The sequence below is a fragment of the Gopherus evgoodei genome, chromosome 10 (assembly GCF_007399415.2).
Source record: "Gopherus evgoodei ecotype Sinaloan lineage chromosome 10, rGopEvg1_v1.p, whole genome shotgun sequence".
NCBI lineage: Eukaryota > Metazoa > Chordata > Testudines > Testudinidae > Gopherus > Gopherus evgoodei.
In genome coordinates, this window is record NC_044331.1 from 2,286,426 (window position 1) to 2,308,045 (window position 21,620).

The 21,620-nt window shown below is 42.2% G+C and overlaps 1 protein-coding gene across 4 annotated transcripts in view; it reads left to right on the forward strand.

The window, feature by feature from the left end:
• The first annotated feature begins 257 nt into the window (after nucleotides 1-257).
• The window catches only part of CTDSPL2 (CTD small phosphatase like 2), a 72,546-nt gene continuing 51,183 nt past the window's right edge, over nucleotides 258-21,620 (forward strand). For all 4 annotated transcript variants that reach the window (XM_030577910.1, XM_030577911.1, XM_030577913.1 and 1 more), the window contains exon 1: nucleotides 258-399. The gene's annotated coding sequence lies outside the window, so the exon portion shown is untranslated. The remainder of the gene's footprint in view (nucleotides 400-21,620) is intronic.

The window sequence follows — 21,620 nt, forward strand, 5'->3', positions numbered from 1 at the left end:
GCGTGAGGCGCCCCACAATCTCCTCCCCAGCGTGACCCCCCCCCGGCCCAACCTCCCACTGACAGCCCCTCCCGGTGTTAGCCGCTCTCCCTCAGCCGCCCGCGCTGCGAGGTGCCCCGATCCCGCTCCGCTCCGCTCGACGTTGCCCCCCGCGCGAGGCCCCGCTCCTCCCCGGCACCGTCCCGACCCCCTCCCCCGGCAGGGCTGCGCCTGCGCGGCGGCCCCTCTCCCATCCGGGTCCCTCCGTGCGGTGTAGCAGGTCGGTAGGCGGGAAATGGCGACTGGCTGCTGAGCGGCTGCGGAGCCCCGGCGGCGGTGTAAACACAGCGGCGTCCGCCCGGCCTGGCCGCCGGGGCCCCGGATACCGGGGCCCGCCTCCTCGGCACCCCGCACCCACAGGTAGCTGACACCCCCTCCCAACCAGCGCGGGGTCCCGCCCGGGATCGGGGGGAGCCAAGGGGGCTCCCTCCCAAAGTGGCCCCGGAGGAGCCCCCCTCCGGGCCTTGCCCTCCTTCACTAGCGGGCTCCCCGCATGTAAACCCTTCCCCGCCGGGGACTCCTCGGCCCCGGGTGTGAGGAGACACCGCTTCCCTGTTCGCCCTCCCTCCCCACCTCAGAGGCCACTCAGCGAACCCCCCTCCGGAGAGGGGCCCCAGCCTCCCCCCCGAGCCCCCCTGTGCTGGGGGAGGCGGCTGGGGGACTGTCCCCTCCCCCCGGACACCCCCAGCCTCCCCCTTTAGGCCTAGGCCTATGGTGAGAGGACTCCGCCTAGAGTCCCAGATGCCTCCCCCAGGCTGCTCCCCCATCTCCTGGCTGCCCCCTGGTTATTCTGGGGGGATGGGGTGTATGGTTAATGCTCTGATTTGGTAGGCTGCCTGGATGTCCTGTGGGGGGTACCCCCCTGCTGCTGCTGGCTTGTATGCATCCCAAGTTGGGTTTGTTTAGGGGGCGTAGCTCTCCTGGCTGCATCTGAGTCCGTGTTACACACACACACGCGCGCACACACGGGGAAGTGTGGGGAGTGCAACACAGGACGTGCCTGTTGCTGACTCTTGTTGCAATTATATTGGGGAGTGAAGCACTGGACATGGCTATGGGCTAGGGTAATAGCATGGGATGAGCCTGTCCTGGACTTAATAATGATGTTAGGGAACACTGTGCCCATGCATGCCTGTCGCTGACTCTTATTGCAGTGTTATTGGGGAGCACAGTGCCAGACGTGCCTACCCTTGATTCTAACAGTAGTAGGAATGGGGTGAACAGTGCCAGATATGCTTGTTGCTCTGTCTGTTGGTAGTAATAACAAGGAACATAACCTTGGATGTGCTTGTTGCTGACTGTTATAGGAATAATATAGGGGAGCATCACTGGACATTCCTGTCAGTGTGACTATAGTAATATTATTGGAATGATAGACAGCATTGTAGCCTTTTACAGTAATTAATTGGGGGACTGCCACGCTGGATGTGTCTCGCTCACTGTGATAATATTGGGGATCACTGCATAAGATGTCCCTGTCATGGAGTTTTATCATAATATTGGAATGCTCTGCTGCACTGAATGTGTGAGTTGCTCACTTCTATAATGTTGGTGAGTGGAGTAGTGAGTTTGCCTGTTACTCATTTTACAATAATACTTGGGACTTCATCACAGAATGGATGCAACAGTTTTGGTGGGCTCTGTGTCAGAACTGGCTATCACTCCTTTTATCATAATACCAAAGAGTGCAGTGCTGGCTGTGTTTGTTCCATTTTATAATGATGATTTTGGGGGATGTAGTTCAGTACCTGTCTCACTCTGTTTTATTAGAATATTTGGTTTCACAACTTCACATATATTTATAAAAAGAACAGGAGTACTTGTGGCACTTTAGAGTAACAAATTTATTTCAGCATAAGCTTTCGTGAGCTATAGCTCACTTCTTCGGATGCATAGAATGTAACACACAGACAGGAGATATTTATATATACAGAGAACATGAAAAGGTGGAAGTATACATACCAACAGGAAGAGTCTAATCAATTGAGAGAGCTATCGTCAGCAGGAAAAAAAACTTTTGAAGTGATAATTAAGATGACCCATAGAAGGTGTGAGGAGAACTTAACATAGGGAAATAGATTCAATTAGTGTCATCTCAATTGATTAGACTTTCCTGTTGGTATGTATACTTCCACCTTTTCATGTTCTCTGAATGTATAAATATCTCCTGTCTGTGTGTTCCATTCTATGCATCCAAAGAAGTGAGCTATAGCTCACGAAAGCTCATGCTGAAATAAATTTGTTAGTCTCTAAGGTGCCACAAGTACTTCTGGTCTTTTTGCAGATACAGACTAACACGGCTGCTACTCTGAAACATATATTTATGGTTCATTTTTAAAATAATACTGAGGATCACAATGCCGAATATGCCTGATTCTTTCCTTTTTTTGATGATAGAGTACTTTTCACTCTTATAATGCTGTGGTCTATGAGAGGATCTTAAAGCACTTTATATATATTAATTAATATTTGTTCTGTTGCTTCAGGCAAGTCACAACTTTTTTTCTGGTTTTCCCATCAATAAAATGGGAATAATACTACCTCACAGGGGTGTTGTGAGGATTAATTAGTTAATGTTAGTGAAGGGCTGTGAAGATGAAAAGATTTATGTTATATATTATTATTAAAGTGTCATGACACACTGAGGTAACCTAGTTATATTGTACATGTTTTACACATGGCTGAACTGAGGCATAGGGGGGTTATGACTTACTCAAAGTTGCACATTGAATGTTTGACCGTGGCAAAAATAAAACCCTGGAACCTTGATTCTTACATGCTGTAAGCACTAGAGAACACTGGTGCTTTTACTTCTGTCTAATGCAGGGGTCAGCAACCTTTCAAAAGTGGTGTGCCGAGTCTTCATTTATTCACTCTAATTTAAGGTTTTGCATGCCAGTAATACATTTTAATGTTTTTTAGAAGGTCTCTCTCTACAAGTCTATATATTATATAACTAAACTAGTGTTGTATTGTAAAATAAACAAGGTTTTCAAAATGTTTAAGAAGCTTCATTTAAAATTAAATTAAAATGTTGATCTTATGCCACCGGCCCGCTCAGCCTGCTTCTGGTCTGGGGTTCTGTTCACTTAGGCTGACAGTGGGCTGAGTGGGGCCTGCGGCTGGGACCCCAGCTGGGAAGGGTCTGGCCCCCAGAACCCCAGACTGGCAGCGGGCTGTGCGGGGCCAGCAGCTGGGACCCCAGACTGGCAGCGGACTGAGCGGCTCAGTCCACTGCCACTCAGGGGTTCCATCCGCTGGCTCCTGCCAGCAAGGATCCCGGCTGCCGGACCCGCTCAGCCCACTGCCGGTCTGGGGTCTCGGCCCTGCCCACATACAGTGGGTACTTACCTTCTCCCTGGTTCTGGCCCATTCTCTTCCTCTCTCTGCACTGAGCTGAGGGTGGGAGTGGACCGAGCACAGGGCTGAGGGTGAAGGGTCTGGCCAGGAGCTAAAATGAGGGAGGGGGCTCAGGGTTGGGGCAGGAGGTTTGGGTGTGGGGGCACTTACCTGGGCAGCTCCCATTTGGTGTGAGGGTTGCCGGTGGGAATGTGAGTAGGGGTGCAGGAGCTCCTGTTTGGTGCTCGGGGTGAGGGTGAAGATGTGCGGGGTGCATGGGATGTGGGGGGTTGGGGATGTGGGGGGTGCAGGTGTCAGGGTAGGGGGCCTGGGTATGTGCGGGGGTGCCAAAGTCAGAGCTGGGGTCATGGGTAGGGGGTGAAGGAGTCAGAGGGCTGGGTGGTACAGGGCTCAGGGCAGGGGCCTGGGGTGTGTGTGGCGGTGCAGGGCTCAGATCAGAAGGCTGGGTGACTGCCCCCCCAGAACCCCGAACCCCCCCCCGCTCTTTGTCCCGACTACCTTCTCCTGGGACCCCACCCCCTATCTAAGCCTCCCTGTCTCTTGTTCCCTGATTGCTCCCGTAGGACCCTACTCCCTACCTGTCCCCTGACTGCCCCAACCCTTACCCACACCCCCGCACCCAGACAGAACCCCCTGGACTCTCATGTCCCATCCAACCGCTCCCCGCCCCCTGACAGGACCCCCCTAGAACTCTGGACCCATACAACCCTCTCCCTGCTCGCCCAACCCATCTTCACACCCCTGCCCCCTGACAGGCTCCCCAGAACTCCGCAGCTCCTTGTCTCCTGACCACCCCCTCTAGAGACCCCCCCACCCTAACTGCCCCCTGACCCTCCTTGCTCCCTGTCCCCTGACTGCTCTGACCCCTATCCACCCCCCATCCCCTAACAGACCGCGGAACTCTCATGCCCCATCCAACCCCCCCTGCTCTCTGACTGCCCCCTCCAGAGACTCCCGCCCCTAACCACCCCCCTGGGATCCCACCCACCCTTCTAACCCACCCTGCTGCCTGTCCCTTGACTGCCCGCCCCAGCCCTGGCCCCCTTACCATGAGACTCCCCACTCATCTGGAGCCCTGCCTCCATGCGCACACGCGTGCAGCCCAGCCTTGCCCCTCAGAGCGCTGCGCGCATGGTAGCAGGGCTCCGGATAAGCGGGGAGCGTCTCCCTCCCTACGGACGCAAACGCTGCCCCGCGGGATCGCGCAGCCCTGGCCCCCAGAGCGCTGTGTGCGCGGCGACAGGGCTCCAGGGGAAGGCGGAGGAGGGGCCGGCGGCTTGCTGCTCTCGGCCTGACGCTCCGGCCAGGGAGCGTGGACCCTGCAGCTTGCCGCGTTGCCAGGATTTTTAATGGCACGTGGAGTCTCAGTAGGCAGTCGCGTGCCATTAAAAAATGGCTTGCGTGCCATCGGTTGCCAGCCCCTGGTCTAATGGGTATATTATAATATTTTCTCAGATGTTATTTGTCCCAGGAAGTGTTGTTATGATTTTGGTGAAGCTATTTATTTTACTTAGTTTTGGTTTTGCACCATATGTCTTGCCCATTTGTAGACTTTAAAGATATCATGGCACTTTTTGTAAGAAGTAGGGGTGTATGCCCCAGGGTTCTGGACAAATTGAAATTCAGGTAATAATTACATTTTGCCTCTCTAAATTCTGTTATTCCTGCCAGGATATTTACACTGCATAAAGCATTCTTCACTTTCTTTGCTAAAGTATTGTGTGGCATTCTGGTCAAGACTTGATTGTCTTCCCACTGACTTCTGGGATTCAGAATAAAGTTCCTAATCATTACCATGTACTGCCTCAAATATTACTGCATTTCAGGGATTTGTCTTTAGATATCCCTTTCCTGCCCCACACAGGTTTTCAAAGTTGTAATGTTTGTAAAGTTATTGGAGATCTCTTGTTTAAGGGTATTATAGAAGTTGAGGATATTATTTTGTAAATGTCCATGCATTTCAGTAACCTAAAGGTAACTGTACTTCAAAAGGGTGTAAATTTCAAGCTGGAGGGAAAGATGGCACTAACAAGTTAATGTGAAAAAAGTCTTAGTTTGTTCACCACAAAAATGACATAATGACAAAGCTTATTTTCGGCCTAGCCAAGCTAAGTGGTGTTTTGTTTACTTTTTAATTACATTATACTCTTCAGCTATTTAGCACCCATAATTTTACTGTGTTTGTCAAGTGCAGTCTTTCATGATTCATGTAAGTGCTTATTTCTTTTCTTGACACAAGTTAGTGAAATTAAGGTTATATCACTAATAAAACCAAGGAAATACAAAGTTAAGACTGAAATTGAGACTGAGGCCTGTCCTATTGTAACTAGTAGGTAATGAAGCATGATTTATTTATATATAAAAGAAATCACTGTTAGGAGACTTTGCAGTAGGGCTGTAACAGGCACAGCTTACATATGGGGTGACAGCAAAAATGTAACCATTGGCTCTTGTTTGTTTGACTCAAAATTTCAGTGTTAATTTTGAATAGTAACTATTTTTAATCAGAATTTTTTGAGAGGGTGAGAAGAGAATCCCAAAATAAATAGATTTAAGAGTTGAAATGTATGTTAACTTCATTTACATTTTAGTTTTTAGAGTAATTGAGTATATATTTATTAACAATGTAATTATGAGCAGATGGTAATGGTTTCTTTAGATTGTTTAGGACACTCACAGACAAATTGTCTGCTGTGCCCATATACATAGACTGTTTAAAACAGGTTTCTGGTCTCTCCTGTTTTACCATCCTTGAGAGCCTCATGTAGCAGTGACCCTTCATCTAGCTGAAGACCACTGGACATGACTTCCTCTGGAGCAAAACTAAAGCTACTCTGAGGAGTTGCCTGGAGAGGTTTCTTAAGTATAAGATAATGATTTCTTCCCCATAGAGGCACAGATATTCTGAACCTAAAGAACTTTTAGCTCTTGACTTCATGTTGAGTGAAGGACCAAATTCTGTCCAGAAGCTATATCCTTTGCAGGGCAGTGCTTTTTACTGTTTCTAGACTATTGAACAGTTCTTTCAAACACAGATTTAAGAGACTTCTGTTTCTTGTTGTTTGAATGGGGCAGAGTTGTGTACTGTTTGTTATTGGAAGACAACCTGCAACTTTCAGAAGTGAAGTAATGTGTGCTCATGGATTTTTTTGGCTATTTCTCTAACTTCCAGTCTGTTCATCCTTGGAACTCCTGGTCCCTATCCACCTTGCTGCCAACTAGTGTGCTTACTATTTCAGCCTGGCCTCCCCTGACCAGCCAGTGAGTATCTCACACCATTTATGGACTGCACTGATGTCAGAATAGGACTTTAATTCAGGCTTTATGACAGGCTGCCAAGTTTTCTTCCCTCTTGATTCTACTACCATTCCTTACTTTGTCTTAGGAGCATTCCTGTTGACAAAGTGCTGTTGTGATGCATGAACGGCTCAGACACTGATGCTCCCAGCTTTTACTGTCCCAGGAACAGAAGGACTAAGCCTAAATCAAATTCTGTTCCTTCACGTAGTAGCGCTTTGCATTACCAGTCATTAGAAGGAGCTTTTACTATTCCACATTCTCCTAATCAAATTCTAAGTTAGTTATAATTAAGGATGGAATTTTTAGGTGGGAGAATCCTTCTCTGATTCAGTAGCGGAATGGTAAATTCTCCCTAGAAGCTTGGTCAGTAAAATAGAATTCTGGTTCCCATTGCCTTTGGCATTCAAAATGTCAAGCCCTGTAAAGCATTCTTAATATTGTAGGTTATTATGTGCTAATATGTAATGCCTGTTGCTGAGTAATGTTGTATTGATTTGTATTGTATTTTTAGTTTTGCTTTTCATAGATCAAGCTATTTGTAAGCAAATCAGTTGATATATGGTTGTGTTAAACTGTATATATTGCCACTACCTTAAAATACAAAGTGGATTTAAAAGTATCAGTCTTACATTTTCAGGTGGAAGATCTCTTAATTTTTCAATAGTAGTTGAAAAATTAAGAAGATCCATACACTTCATGGGTCCCCTACTGTGATCACTTAAAAAAAATGGGATTGGTGGATGTTCAGTTGTTGTCATTTCATTTTATGTTAAGTGATTTCCATAAAGTCAGTTTCAGGGATTAGTTCAGCCTAGGCTTTCTTAGGGTTTGCCTACACAGAGACATTCAGAAAAGATAAATCCAGATTAATTGAAGGTATGAATTTAAAGTGAATTAGTTAAACCACATAAACCCCTGTGTGGATGCTCTTATTCAGAATTAAAGTGACCTTAATTTGGTTTAGGAAATTAATTAAAATAAACTGAAGACAGACCTCTTTAATTCTGAAAAACTGCACCTTCACAGGAGCTTGTGGTTTAACTAACCCACTTCAAATTCAAACTTTCAGTTAATTCAGTTTAGCTTTATTGAGTGTCCCTGTGTAAACAAGCCCTTAGTCATGTGTAAAATATTATAAATGGCTTTAGTTTTACCTGGTTGTCTCGGGAAGGAGATTTGGGGAGATAGGATGGCCCAGTGAAACTCCATTGAGCGTCAGGAGACTGGTGTATTCCCAGCTCTGTGAATGACCAGCTATGTGACCCTGAACAAGTCACTACCTCTGTGCCCTGATTTTTAAAATGATTTATTGTAGTTTATAAAGCACTAAGATCTATGGACAAACCTCTGTGATGCAGAAGTATAGCTGATGCTGAAGAATATTCTCATTACCAGCTGCTGCATGTGATTCCTTTTATTGTAAGGGAAAATTTAATGAGTGTAGCTCCTGACAGAGCTGATTTTATGAGAACCTAGCCCGGATCAATAAAGCTTGCTAAAATTAACATTAAATACAATGCTTAACACCCCACCCCCCAATGTTGTGGCAGATTTAAGCAGGATCCACTGTCTAAGGGCTTGTCTACATGTGAAATGCTACAGTAGCCCAGCTTTAGCACTTAAGTGTAGACACTTATGAGAGCAATGGGAGAGGTTCTCCAATTGACTTAGTTAATCCACCTCCGTGAGAGGCAGTAGCTAGGTCAATGGAAGAAATAGTCCATTAACCTAGGGCAGTCTATACCTGGGGTTAGGTCAATTTAACTATGTCACTCAGGGTGTGACTTTCACACTCCTGAGACACCTACATAGGTTGCTCTGATGTAGGAGTGTAGACCTGGCCTAAGTTTTGTGTAGACAGACAGTGTTGGTCAACTATGGAAAAAGTAGGACTGCCATAGAAAACTTCTTCCAGAGCTCACATTCAGACTTCCTATTAAAAGTTTGAGAAATCAAACAAAAGATACAAAGAAAGCATAAAAATTAATTCTTTGTGAAATTTCACACTGCTCTTCCACCTGCTTTTAGGTAAACAGGAATTTATGCCTCATTTTAAGCCCACTTTACTGTGCGTACTAACTGTGGAGTTGTTACCAGGCATCTCCATAATCAGGTGGAACATAGGTGAGGAAATATTGGTACAAGCGTAAGGGTTTTGTTTCTTTTTTTGGTTCTGTTTTGAATTTGCAATACTTGTTTTGCCTTCATGTAGTTTAATCAGGTATAAAATTTAGTGAGATGCCTCTCCCATGATTAAAGGAGCCTTCACCTCATTTAAAAAAAATTAACAAACAAAAAAACCACCACCACAGTGGTGAGTCAACAGTGTGTTTCACTTTGCAGAATTTGATGCTCCCAGATGCATGCTGCTGTTAACCATCTCATCCCAAAAACTGGTGTTTAAAATTAATTTAAAAAAGAATGATAGCAATTTCTAAATAAATTTAGGATTGCCTTTACTTCATAGGTAGGCTCCAATATTTATTGCTTTTCTGTGTGGGTGTGAAGTTGTCAAGTGATCAAGCTGGTGATCTGCAACACATTTGGACTTTGTGGAATATGCAAGTAGAGGAAGGCAGGCAAGTACACAGGGCCAAAATTAGGCCTAAAAGACGAGACTTTAAAGGTGTAATATTATGTAGTTACCTATGTCAGATTAGGGCTAAGCAGTTGTTCCTAGTGTGAGCTATGCTGACCAAGTTAAAGCTTTGACAACTATTTGCTAAAATTCAGTTGCTTGGACTTAAACTGAGTTCAGAAATCATTAGCTAGATTGAGGTAGGTTACTCAGTCTAATATCATATTTGTAAATTCTTGCCTACAATAGAACTATATGATAGCTGCAGGTGCTGAATATTTCTTAAAATCTGTCCTAAATTTGTTTAATGACAAATTAATCTGTGTAATATATTCTTACCTCACCTATTGTTCAAACACTGAAGGCAGCAGAAGTGATCTCCTTCCATAACCTGCTACTGCTGGTGGTTTTGAAGTATTCTCTTCTTGATAATCTGATTTACTAATGTGAAGCACAGTTAAAACTAGCATATCCCAGCCGCCTTCTCTTGGTTTAGTAATCTGTTTTGCCCCTTCATTCCATCTGAAGGGTTTTGCTCCTGCCCCTCCCTTCAAGTAGCTCCAGCTTTCCTGCTGGTTGGTAGGGAGAGCTTCTTCCTCAGCTCCCCTCTGGATTCCTTCCAGTTCTCTCTCCTCTTTACCCTTATATCTCAGTGCACTAGATGACAGCTCTGTTCAACTTTTCTAGCCCTTGGTCTCCTCACCACTGAGAGGGCAGGAGGCTTTTTATGGGAAGGACTGCCCTTGGGCTATAATGAGGTGCCTGGTCACCTGACCTAACCACTGGCTCAAGCCCAAATCTATCACCTGGGGGGCTGGGCCCATCTCTTTTAAAGGACCAGCCCAAACTGTGGTATTCTGGCTGTTTGGAGCAATGTGCACATGCTGTAGTGTGTGTATGTATAGGCACACACTTTATTTATACATTTTGAAAATGAGAGCTTCTATCAGAATAATTAAAAAAGCATAGTTGTGAAAGAGTTACATAGCTTCTGTGAGGAAAAGGATTAGGACTACCTGAGGCCATAAGTCAGTTTTCTGGAAACAGAAGACAGGAAGTAACAGTAGGTAATATATAGATAACAGAAATAGCTATTAAAAAGTTAAATGTATTTACAGACCTTGTCTAGAGTAGATTTAAAGATGTGATGTTAGATTGAATTACCTAACTCAGTCTCGTTAACACCTTTTAAAACTCTAATCAAAACAAAGCAGTTAGACTTTTAAAAACTGGTTTAGTTTAACATGATTGAAAAACACCCTGTTTGCCCATCAAGACAGGGCCCATGATTTTTAAAGGAAGTGAGCCAGGAAGTTATTTGAACCTTGACATTTTTAGTGGACATTCTTAAAAGATCAGTAAATTTGGAAGAAACTTCTGGGAATTTTAAAGTGGCAAATATGATTCCTTTGTTTTAAACAAGTGTCAAAAAGTTACTTGAGTTTAGGGATATTCTGCTAACCAAACTGTTGGAGTTATGAGGAGGTATTTCTGCTTGATAGGGAAATTCAGTGGATGTACTGTACTTAGGTTTTAAAAAAACATACCATAATGTTCAACTTCAAGATTAATAATCAATATAAATGTGTCCTGGACCAGTGCATGAAGTAGAGTTTCAAACTGTAAAGTGGCTTGAGATCAGGAAATAGAGGTCTGTCATAGATGGTTCCCTACTTTTAGAAGTTAAAAAGCTATTCCAAATGGAGTGCTCTTGCAGCCTCTCTCTCCATATATTTCTTTCTTCTTCTTTTTGTTTCAAGTGGCAGCAACATTAGAGATGGAGTTGTGACAAAGTGTGCTCCTGCATATGCACACTTTTCCAGTGGTAGGGGCAATTTGAAACTGGCCTCAACTACACACACATTTTATACTGGCATAACTATTTCAATTAGGGGTGTGATTATTTTTTACCAAAATAATTATACTGTACAACCCCTAGTAAGGACACAGTTATACTGATATAGATTATTCATCTTGCTGTATAGATAGCTATAGCAGTATAATCACTTTTAAACTGGTATAACAGCATCTATGCTGTAGTCAGTTGTGCAGTTTTAACTATACCAGTGTAGTTAAATTAGTACAGTGGTTCTCAAACTGTGGGTTGGGATCCCAAAGTTGGTTTTAATGGAGTCACCAGGGCTAGCCTTAGACTTGCTCAGGCCGAGGGCTGAAGCTAAAGCCTGATCCCCACTGCCCGGAACTGAAGCCTAAGCCTGAAAGCTTCAGCCCTGGGTGGTGGGGCTCAGACTTCGGCTTCAGCCCTGAATGGCAGGGCTCTGGTTACAGTCCCTGCATTCGGGGATGAAGCCCTCAGATTTTGGTTTCGGTCTCCCACCCTCCATCCACTGCTGCTGGGGCAGCACGGCTTGGGCTTAGGTTCAGGCTTTGGTCCCCCTTCTTGGGATCGTGTAGTAATTTTTGTTGGCAGAAGGGGTTCGCGGTGCAATGAAATTTGAGAACCGCTGAAGTAGTACAACTTTTGTACGCAGAAAAGGTGTGTGGATAGTGTAAAACCAGTTGGCCTCATGCTTCTGTGGCTGCTTTTAATCAGGAAAGCACTATTCCACATGATGATTTGATCATTCTGTGAAATTCCCACACTAAAAATGAAATAATAATAGTTGGGAGGTTGTAGGAAAAGATTTTGATAATTCTGCACCCAGTGTCATGTTTCTTTAACACAAAGTAGAACAACTGAAATGGTATTTTTCCTATTTTCAGATTCAGAGTACAAATTAAAAACTACAGTATCTGTCTGGAACACCCCATCTGAATTAGTGACATCTTAATTTGATATTCAAAATGCGCATGAGGTCTCAATCAAAGCTCTGCAGAATTGATTAATGCATTTTTCAATCTGTTTTCCCTCAATCTCTGACTTTTAAGAACTTGTTTTTTGGAGTGTTCTACCATTGTTGTCTCTGATACCATCAGCTACTCTGCCTACTTGTTATCAATTATAAGTATTTGAAAATAAGGGTGTTGTTTTTTATAAATGGGATTTCTGAGCTTGCTGTTGGTGGGTAACTGTTTTTGCTAAAGAGGGTCCACATTTGTAACACTTACACCACAAGAGAGCCTTATGGCCAGGAACAGAGGTTGGAGAAAGCGTTAAAACATGGTACAGTTAAAATGGCTTCTTGACATGTTTTTGTCAGTAACTCTGAATTGTGACAAATTGTGTTAAATGTTTAAAACAAACTGTACCTAGGCTAGAATGCACTTTTTAAAAAAATCATCCTTCTTAACTTGTCCACATTAGCCAACTAAAATGTTAGAAGTCAGTTGTGTTGGACTTTATTCAAGCATTATTTCCAACTTTGGTTCCAAGCCCACTGTATACAGGACCTAAAGAAGCTAAAAACTGATGTTTAACATTCTTCAAAACTGATTTAACACTTATGGACTTGTGTACATGGGCTTGTCCTACATGCAGGGCTTGTCTATGCTGCCCTGCAGTTCAGACTATGGATGTGTCAACAGCAGTGTGCACCCAAGTACTGCATGGTAACTCCTCTGTCTGGACACTGCGTGCACAAACTAAAAGGTTCCTAGTTCACATTAAAACATTAAACACGTTGATGCGTTTTGTTATTCACACCTGCAGTGGTCTGAACTGCAGGGCAATTCAGGCATAGCCTCAGTAAAATTAATCTGAATTAACTTTCAAAGTGGTAGTTAGACCACACTAAATCCCTGTGCGTATACTCATATTCAGAGTTAATTCAGTTGAATTAAGCTAAACTGAATTAAGGCCACTTTAATTCTGGATAAGAGTATCTACAGAGAGGTTTAAAGCAGTTCATCTACTTTAAATTTAAATTCACACCTTTAATATCATTTGGATTCATTTTCCTGAGTGGCCCTGTATAGAAAATACCTTATGCTTTTTTTTTTTTTCCTTCAGTCATGATGTATAGTGAAGAAGAGCCTGAAAGAGGTGTTTGGGTGAAAGGAAGTGTTCCTCTTATTTACATGAGAAATATTAGGAATTTCAAGAATGATCTTGCCTAGTTTTGCTGGTGAGCTTTTTTAGAATTCTCAAAGATGTTTATTGTGAGCTCTCATGCCTTAATTGAAGAGGCAGAGGTGATGACTACCTTTTGTTCCAAGTATTTGTTAGGTAGTGAAGTTAATAGTTAACAAAAATGAACAAAAAAATCTGGCATATTAAACAGTCTGACTATCCTTTCCTGTCTTATATGCTCACTTCTTGGTCTCTTGTTTCTTATGATGTCACAATTTCTCTAGCTTTCTAATTGCCATAAAGTCTCCTATGTTAGAGAAGACCTGAATTTCTAATATAAAACCCAGAAAACCTCCCTAGTTCATCCTTCCCCCCACCAAACCCACAAGTTTAACAGCAAGGTCTCCTTTAAATGTCATAAACAATAAAGAATCCAAGTCCATTTTTGATCCTTGCAGGTCGTTTTTACCTCTACAATTTTGTACTGCCACATAAATATATATGCATCAGTATATTGTATACAATAAGGATGAAATACATACAATACATACATACAATACATAAGGATGAAAAATAATGAATTGGATGAAACTTGAAAATATGAGATGATAAAGGTTATTTTTTGTTATAGGTGAAAGGAAAGGAAGATAAGGATTATTCACTACCTTATTAGAATCCAGAGGATTCCCTCAAACAGTTGTATCTCTTACTTTTATATAAATCACTCCATCACTGCAATCATCCTTATAGTCAAGGAGGACTAGACTAGAATCCCTTTGGAGCCCGGCATCATTATTCTTTAAACAGCTGCTTACTCCGGGGAGAATTGTGCATCACTGTGGATGCCTAGAATTCATGTTCCCCGCAGATTTCTTTGCTTTGCTGCAGAAAAATGACTTCTGATGGGGGAGCAAAAGGAAGCTGCAAGAGCTGCCATACACCCCTTCCTGACAGCACAGGCACGTTGGTTCGGGTGCCCAGAGCAGCCAATAGAGATGTAAATCATCACTGGGGGTGTATGAAGGGGTGGGCAGTCCTGCATGAGAGAGAGAGAGACACTCTGTCCTTCTTTCTCACTATTGCGGCATGCTCAGCATGGAGGGGCAGGCCTTCGGGGTGTGTCTAAGGAGGTAGGTGTGGCACAGGCTGTCCCCTCAGGCAGAGCAGAATGTCGCAAACTGCCTGCTTAGTGAATTGTTCCCATTGTCTTTGTGAATTCTCCCAGGAGTATAAAACAGGTGTAAAAGTTTTAAAGCTCCTTTACATGGCCAGAGTGGTATAAAGGACAGTATGGCTTTATAAATGCTTATGGTGCTTTAGTGATTAGAACTGGTCTACATTTTTGGACTGAAAAAAATTCTCATTGGAATGTACTCTATGAACTGTTTGCTACTGATCTTTCTGGAGATGGTCAGTAGCCAATATAGATTGTGAGTTTGATTCCCCAGCCCTCACTTGTTCTTCAGTTGCCTATGATGTAACACTGTGCATATGAATGCATATATTTGTTGACTACTAACTAGAAATAAAAGGTCAAACTTAGCTACATTACTATTAGGCAAGGGGACTGGGGGATTTCCTTCAATGCTCCCCCCTCCCATTCTTCATCCATTGCATTGTAGTTTAAATAAATTACCTAATTAATAATTGAAACCAGTGTGATTATATTGTGTTATTTTGACAAAATATGCAGAATATTAAAATGTGTGCAGAATTTTTAATTTTTTGGTGCAGAATTCCCCCAGTAGTAACAGCTGGAGTGGTTGCTGATGAGAGAAGCACGGCATTCCATCTCTTCCCCCGTCCAGGGGTGGGGCCTATCTCCACAACAGTGAAGGATTTGAAAAATCCAAGAACCACATAAATTCACAAGTACTGTTTGCATCTTTTAGGGCTTAAATACACTGGCAATGTTAAAGCGCTGCTGTTGCAGCGCTTTAATGTGGCTTGTGTAGTCACAGCATAGGGCTGAGAGAGAGCTCTCCCAGTACTCTTAAAAAAAACCCCATCTCCATGAGGGGCATAGGTACCAGAACTGGGAGCCAGGTTCCTAGCGCTGGTGTACTGTCGGTACTGGCATGTTACAGTGCTGAAACCTGTAGCACTTGGGGAGTGGGGGGTTTCCACACCAGAGTGAGAAAGTTACAGTGCTTTAAAGTGCCAGTGTAGACAAGCCCTTAGTCTTGCAGGTCTATCCTAAAATGTTAACTAAAAAATTCCACAAGCTACACATCACACTAAAATACCAGTTTGTTTACATTTTAAGCTCTTGAGAATGTGTCTGTGTTGTATAGAATTAATAATAGTAACATTTAATAGTTCTCTAGCACTTCCTTTCTGAGGAACTTTTTAAACTTGGGCACAGAAAGCAATGGCAACTTGTGATGTTTTTTGTTTTTTAAAGAGTAGTTGTTCCCTGAAAAATGACAACATAAAAATGGCATCTTCTTCCTCAACAGATCTGATTCCTCTATATTTTGAGTCACTTTGAGTTACTTTTGAGTTACCTTGAGTTACACCTTTGAGTTACTTTTATAGTGCAAAAATACATCACTACATTTTACACGTGTTAACATGGCAGAGTCATCTTTGGTAGAATAAACTGAGCCAATTAGATGGAATTAATTTAAGTGCAGCTTAGGCGAATCTTAGAGTAGTGGGATCATACTAATATATCTGAAGACAGAATTTAGTCTAGAGAATCGTTATTTTTTTTCATTTTTTCTTAGTGCACTTGAGAAATCTTTGTGAGAATTCATTTAATCATTATTTAATATTTATACTTTTAGCAGCACCCAGACACATCTTACAGCTACAGTCTGTTCCCCCACATAGTCAATCAGTTTTGCCCTTTCTGAATGGTTTGTCACACAACCATGGGGAGGAAAAAACATTTAACAAAATAGGAAAATAAGTTTCCTAAATCACAAAAATTGACTGGGCGACTCATGCAGATACCTTATCTGAAACCGACTAGATTTGGCGTTCTCCATGTCTCTTCAGTGTTTTACTGTCATGTCAAAATATATATTAAAATAAACAGTATAAGCAGCACTGAAAAGTTAATAGCTATTAGAACCTTAACTCTTGGAGAAAAAATACTTTTTACAATTTCTAACTGGGCATCCTTACTGATCCATTAACATAATTTTTTGTGTGCACACATATATTAGCAAGTCACTTTGGATGTCCCTGTATGAAAGTGACAATAATGCAGCTCTTCAGTGAGAAATAAAAAATAGACCAAATTTGATCAGAGGAAGAATAGATTTATATCCTCATAAATATGTGTTGGAAATGTATACAAATATTGAATATATGATGTCATATTGATATTGAAAAAGACTGTCAAATTTTATCCATAAAATAAGAAAATTTGAATGTGGTAGCATCTTGGGGACTTTTCACAGTGAGGTTGATTGACTTCATTTACTTTAGCAGAAAATTTGAATACAGAAGAAACATTCTGAATAGTCCCAAATGGAGGAAGAAAATAATTAAAATTAGTTTAAAATATTTGTGGTGGTAATATTTTTTTTTTGCAGCAAGGCAATAGAATAAAAATGAAGGTGCATGTGTGTGTGTTACTGATGTTCTATAACTTGTTATTTCAAGGATGTTAATGATGTACATTTTCTCAATACTCTCACACTTAAAAATCCTTCTTACCTCAAAAGATTATGTAATTTATGTTTTTGTGTTTGCAGCTATAGAATAATTAGGGAACTATTTCATAGAATCATAGAATATCAGGGTTGGAAGGAACCTCAGGAGGTCATCTAGTCCAACCCACTGCTCAAAGCAGGACCAATTCCCAACTAAATCATCCCAGCCAGGGCTTTGTCAAGCCTGACCTTAAAAACCTCTAAGGAAGGAGATTCCACCACCTCCCTAGATAACCCATTCCAGTGCTTCACCACCCTCCTAGTGAAAAAGTTTTTCCTAATATCCAACCTAGACCTCCCCCACTGCAGCTTGAGACCATTACTCCTTGTTCTGTCATCTGGTACCACTGAGAGCAGTCTAGATCCATCCTCTTTGGAACCCCCTTTCAGGTAGTTGAAAGCAGCTATCAAATCCCCCCTCATTCTTCTCTTTTGCAGACTAAACAAGCCCAGTTCCCTCAGCCTCACCTCATAAATCATGTGCTCCAGCCCCCTAATCATTTTTGTTGCCCTCTGCTCGACTCCTTCCAATTTTTCCACATCCTTCTTGTAGTGTGGGGCCCAAAACTGGACACAGTACTCCAGATGAGACCTCACCAATGTCAAATTTCATTGTACTATTGGAGATAATCAAAGAAGAGTATGAAGTAGTAGTAACAGGAGTTTGGATACATTGTGCCCTTCTTCTCTTCCTACAGACTGGATAAAATTTTCCTTTGTAAGGGTTTATATACTGCCAATCCAATTGTGCTATGGCAAAAGGCGTTTTTTTATGCTCAATTGTTTTTTTCAGGATTTTGGAGGAACCTAATTCTCTCTTTCTTTTTTTACCCAAACCTAAAGTTCAGGTGTTTCTGAAGGGAAACAATGAAATTGTTCTTTATTTACCCTAAAGGAGTCTCATTCTACAAGAAGAGGGTATGTTGCTGTTGGAGCCAAGGTCCTTCATATATTTTGTCATAAGCTTTCTAAAAGATAGATAACACACATGACAAAGTCATATGTAATATGCGACTGTGTCTTTAATGCTGTGGGAAGATCAAGGTACATGGAAGTAAAAAAAAATTTTTTTTTTTCTGACGAAACTCAAGCAGACAAGGCTCTCTTATTTGCCCCAGTATTGCAATGTGTATGACCTTTTCACCACAAATATAGGGGGGGCTATTCCACAGTCGTCTCACCATAACACAGTTTATCTTCCTGACATCTTTAAATAAATTTTGTGTTTTCCAAGTACAACTGGCATATCTGAGCTTGCCTTTAAGACTTTCTCACACCTCTTCTTTAGGAAAGAGAGTGGTTTATGGAGATCCATACATATCTTCAAGATGTTCTTGGTTCTAAGATGTCATTGACTTTAAGACTATCACAGGAGATGATAAATCAGTGCTTTTTCTATATTTTATAGCTTGGACTGCTTCCTCTAATGCAACTACTCTAGAGAGTTCAGGTGTCATATACATATTCTACAGAAGAAATTCAGTAACGTGTTGGTGGTACTCAACCATAAGTCCTTAGAATCTGCAGAACCTTATAATGCTAAGTTTCTGTTTTGTTTTGATATTGCTTTTGAAATATGTCAAGGACAACATTACATATTACTGCACAGAGTGGAAGTTGATATTGGCTTATTTAAAAAAACAACCTATGAACAACCATAGCTGTTGACAAGAAGAACCTCTAGAATTTCCTGTATTTCTGAGCTTTTTTATTTAAACTTACTAACGTGCATGAGGATATGAACAGTTCAGAAGTACTGACAGAATTATTATGTGAGGTCACAGTTTTCCATGGCAGCCTGTGAGATATGTTCAGGAAGCGTTTAGCAACCTGTCTATACCAGGATTGTAACAAGACTTCCAAAAATAGGCCTCTATATGCCTAGCAGCATGGATTAAATGTTTAGAGTATCTAATGTGTCTAAAGCTGGTTCATTCCAGAAACACAACAGGAATAGTGCAGGTTTTAGTGGAATTATAATCCACTCATTTAAAATAGAGCATTCTGATCATCTAATCCAGAACCTTTGACTTTCAGAAAGATCCGCCACTGTTCAGACATCCTACCTTTAGATTATTCTTCTGTCCTAAATCATACATTTCCATACACTGGCCATTGCTTTGCCTATGTAGTTTTGTTTTGTTTATGGTGCAGAAATTGGAGGTGCAAATTTCTTCATTAATAACATATGATCTCACAGCCTACGTAAGACTGTAAATTATATGTTTTTTCTGCTACATGAGACTGTCAGCCAATTTTGAGATATGTTAACTGTTTTAAGATAGATTCATCCTCAACTTGTCTCCATTGGGGAGCAGTCTGACTCAAAATACAAAGACTTACTTTTTATCATTTTAGTGTGCATCATACTATCAAATACTATCAAACTACAGAAAATGCTGCAAGAAGTCAACACAAAAAGCATCCACCCCGGACTGAAAATTAACTGCTCCAAAATTAAATTTATGTGGTCCGATACCTTGCCAAAAGTCCAAATAACAATCGGGGGGAGCAAATAGAAGAAGTTGAGCAATATGTCTGTTTGGGCCAAGAAATTAACATGCACCACGATCAGGAAGAAAGAAAGCAGGTTGGTGTGCATTCAGTCCTATCAAGGATGTCCTCAAAGAAAAATCAACAAGGCAACACGCACCAGCCTCTTCAACTCAACAGTACTGCCAGCAATGTTGTATGGCAGCGAAACATGGGTGCTGATGAAGATAGAGGAGCAGCAACTGTCTGTCATGGAGAGGGCGATGGATAGAAGAATTCTGGGAATTTCAGTTTGCGACCAAGTCCCCAATGAAGTGATCAGACAGCAGAGTGGAGTGCAGGACATCGTTGTTGAGAACAGGCTTAGTAAAATGTGATGGGCCAGGCATATAGCGAGGCTTACTGACGATCGATGGACTGCAGCTGTTGCCGAGTGGTACTTCCGGGAACTGAAACAAACACTCGAACGACCTCCAAAGAGATGGGAAGATTTTATCATGAAAAGACATAGCTGCACATGGAGAAGGAAGGCCAGGATACGAGAAGAATGGAAGATGTGTTGTGATGGGTGCAACCTGTACAAGGGCTGAAGGACCGATCGATCAAGGTGATCAAGGTGAGTGTGCATCATTTGTTACATGGAGAAGACTTTTATATGGAAAAATAAAATAAGAACAACATTTCATTTTTGGGCTATCTAGGCTGGGAGATCATGCATTATTAATGAAGAAATTTGTAACTCCAACTTTGCACCATAATCAAAACAAAACTACATAAGTAGGCAAAGCAAGGGCCAGTGAATGCATGGAGGTGTATGATTTTTATATAAGAAGAATAATCTAAATGTAGAATATGTGAACAGTTGCCAATTATAAACAAACCGTCTTCATTCCTAGTCAAAGATACAGCCTTTCTAAAGAAGGCAGAAAGTTATTGTGACAAGTGTGGAGTTGATATATGATAGTTATGAGTACTTCAGCAGTCCAAGGAGTAAGTCTTCAAGTTTTTAATTTCTAAAACTTGGGTCGCCTCACAGCAATGAAACTTGCTGATGTGATCTGACCTGGATGATTCATCTAAAAGGAATTGAAAGATAACTTTTACTCTAATTAAATTTCTGTATCTCTGAATCTGGCTTTTGTGTTACTGTTTGTCTGTCCCAAATTATTTAAAAGTAACATTGACAAAGTTTCTTATCAATGAGATCTGTTTAGCTGAGGTGATCGTTAATGGAATATTGAGCTTTTCACTTCTAGGGTCACTGGTTCAAATCTAGACTAAGTTAATAGTAACAGAAAGTTACTGGAGCAGTTCACTGCTCTATGTGAAGTGAGTTGATCACAGATAAGTGTCCACATCATAAATGGCAGTAATTGACATCTTTATGAATATTCTTAGTAGAGAGATTATGGAGCCTGAGTTACCTTCTTCTCTTTGAGAACATTGTTTGAGATGCATGGATGGGGAAATATGGGAAAATGTCAGTCTAGCACTCTAAGACCTGAGCACAGGTGAGTAAAGTATAAAGATTCCTTTCTTCTTCCATTCCAACCCTTTACCCTAAACAAAGGATGTTCCACTCAACTACAAAAAGTCATCACAGACCGGGAAGAGCCTCTTCCAGACATCAGCCAAGCAGAATCTCCTTAGTCAGAGCAGGGACAAGAACGAGATTTTTTGAAATACACTTGGGTCTACATATCTAATCTGCCTGGAGAATGCTTAGATTGGGGTGGGCAAACTTTTTGGCCTGAGGGCCACATGCGGGAATAGAAATTGTATGGTGGGCCATGAATGCTCACAAAATTGGGGCTGGGATGTGGGAGGGAGTGAGGGCTTTGGTTAGGGGTGCAGGCTCTGGGGTGGGGCTGGGGATAAGGAGTTTGGGGTGTAGGAGGGTGCTCTGGGCTGGAACTGAAGGGTTTTATAGGGCGGGAGTGGGATCATAGTAGGGGCATGGGGAGAGGCTTAGGGCTGCAGGCTCCGAGTGGCACTTACCTCAAGTGGCTCCCGGAAGCAGTGGCATCTCCCTTCTCTAGCTCCTACATGGAGGCGCAGTGAGGCAGTTCTGCACGCTGCCCCGTCTGCAAGCACTACCCCTGCAGTTCCCATTGGAGCACTGCAGGGGGTCATTGGAGCATGTAGGAGCTGGAACAGGGCCATGCCGCAATTTCTGGGAGCCATGTGGTGTGGCCCCGATCCTGTGCCCTGGCTG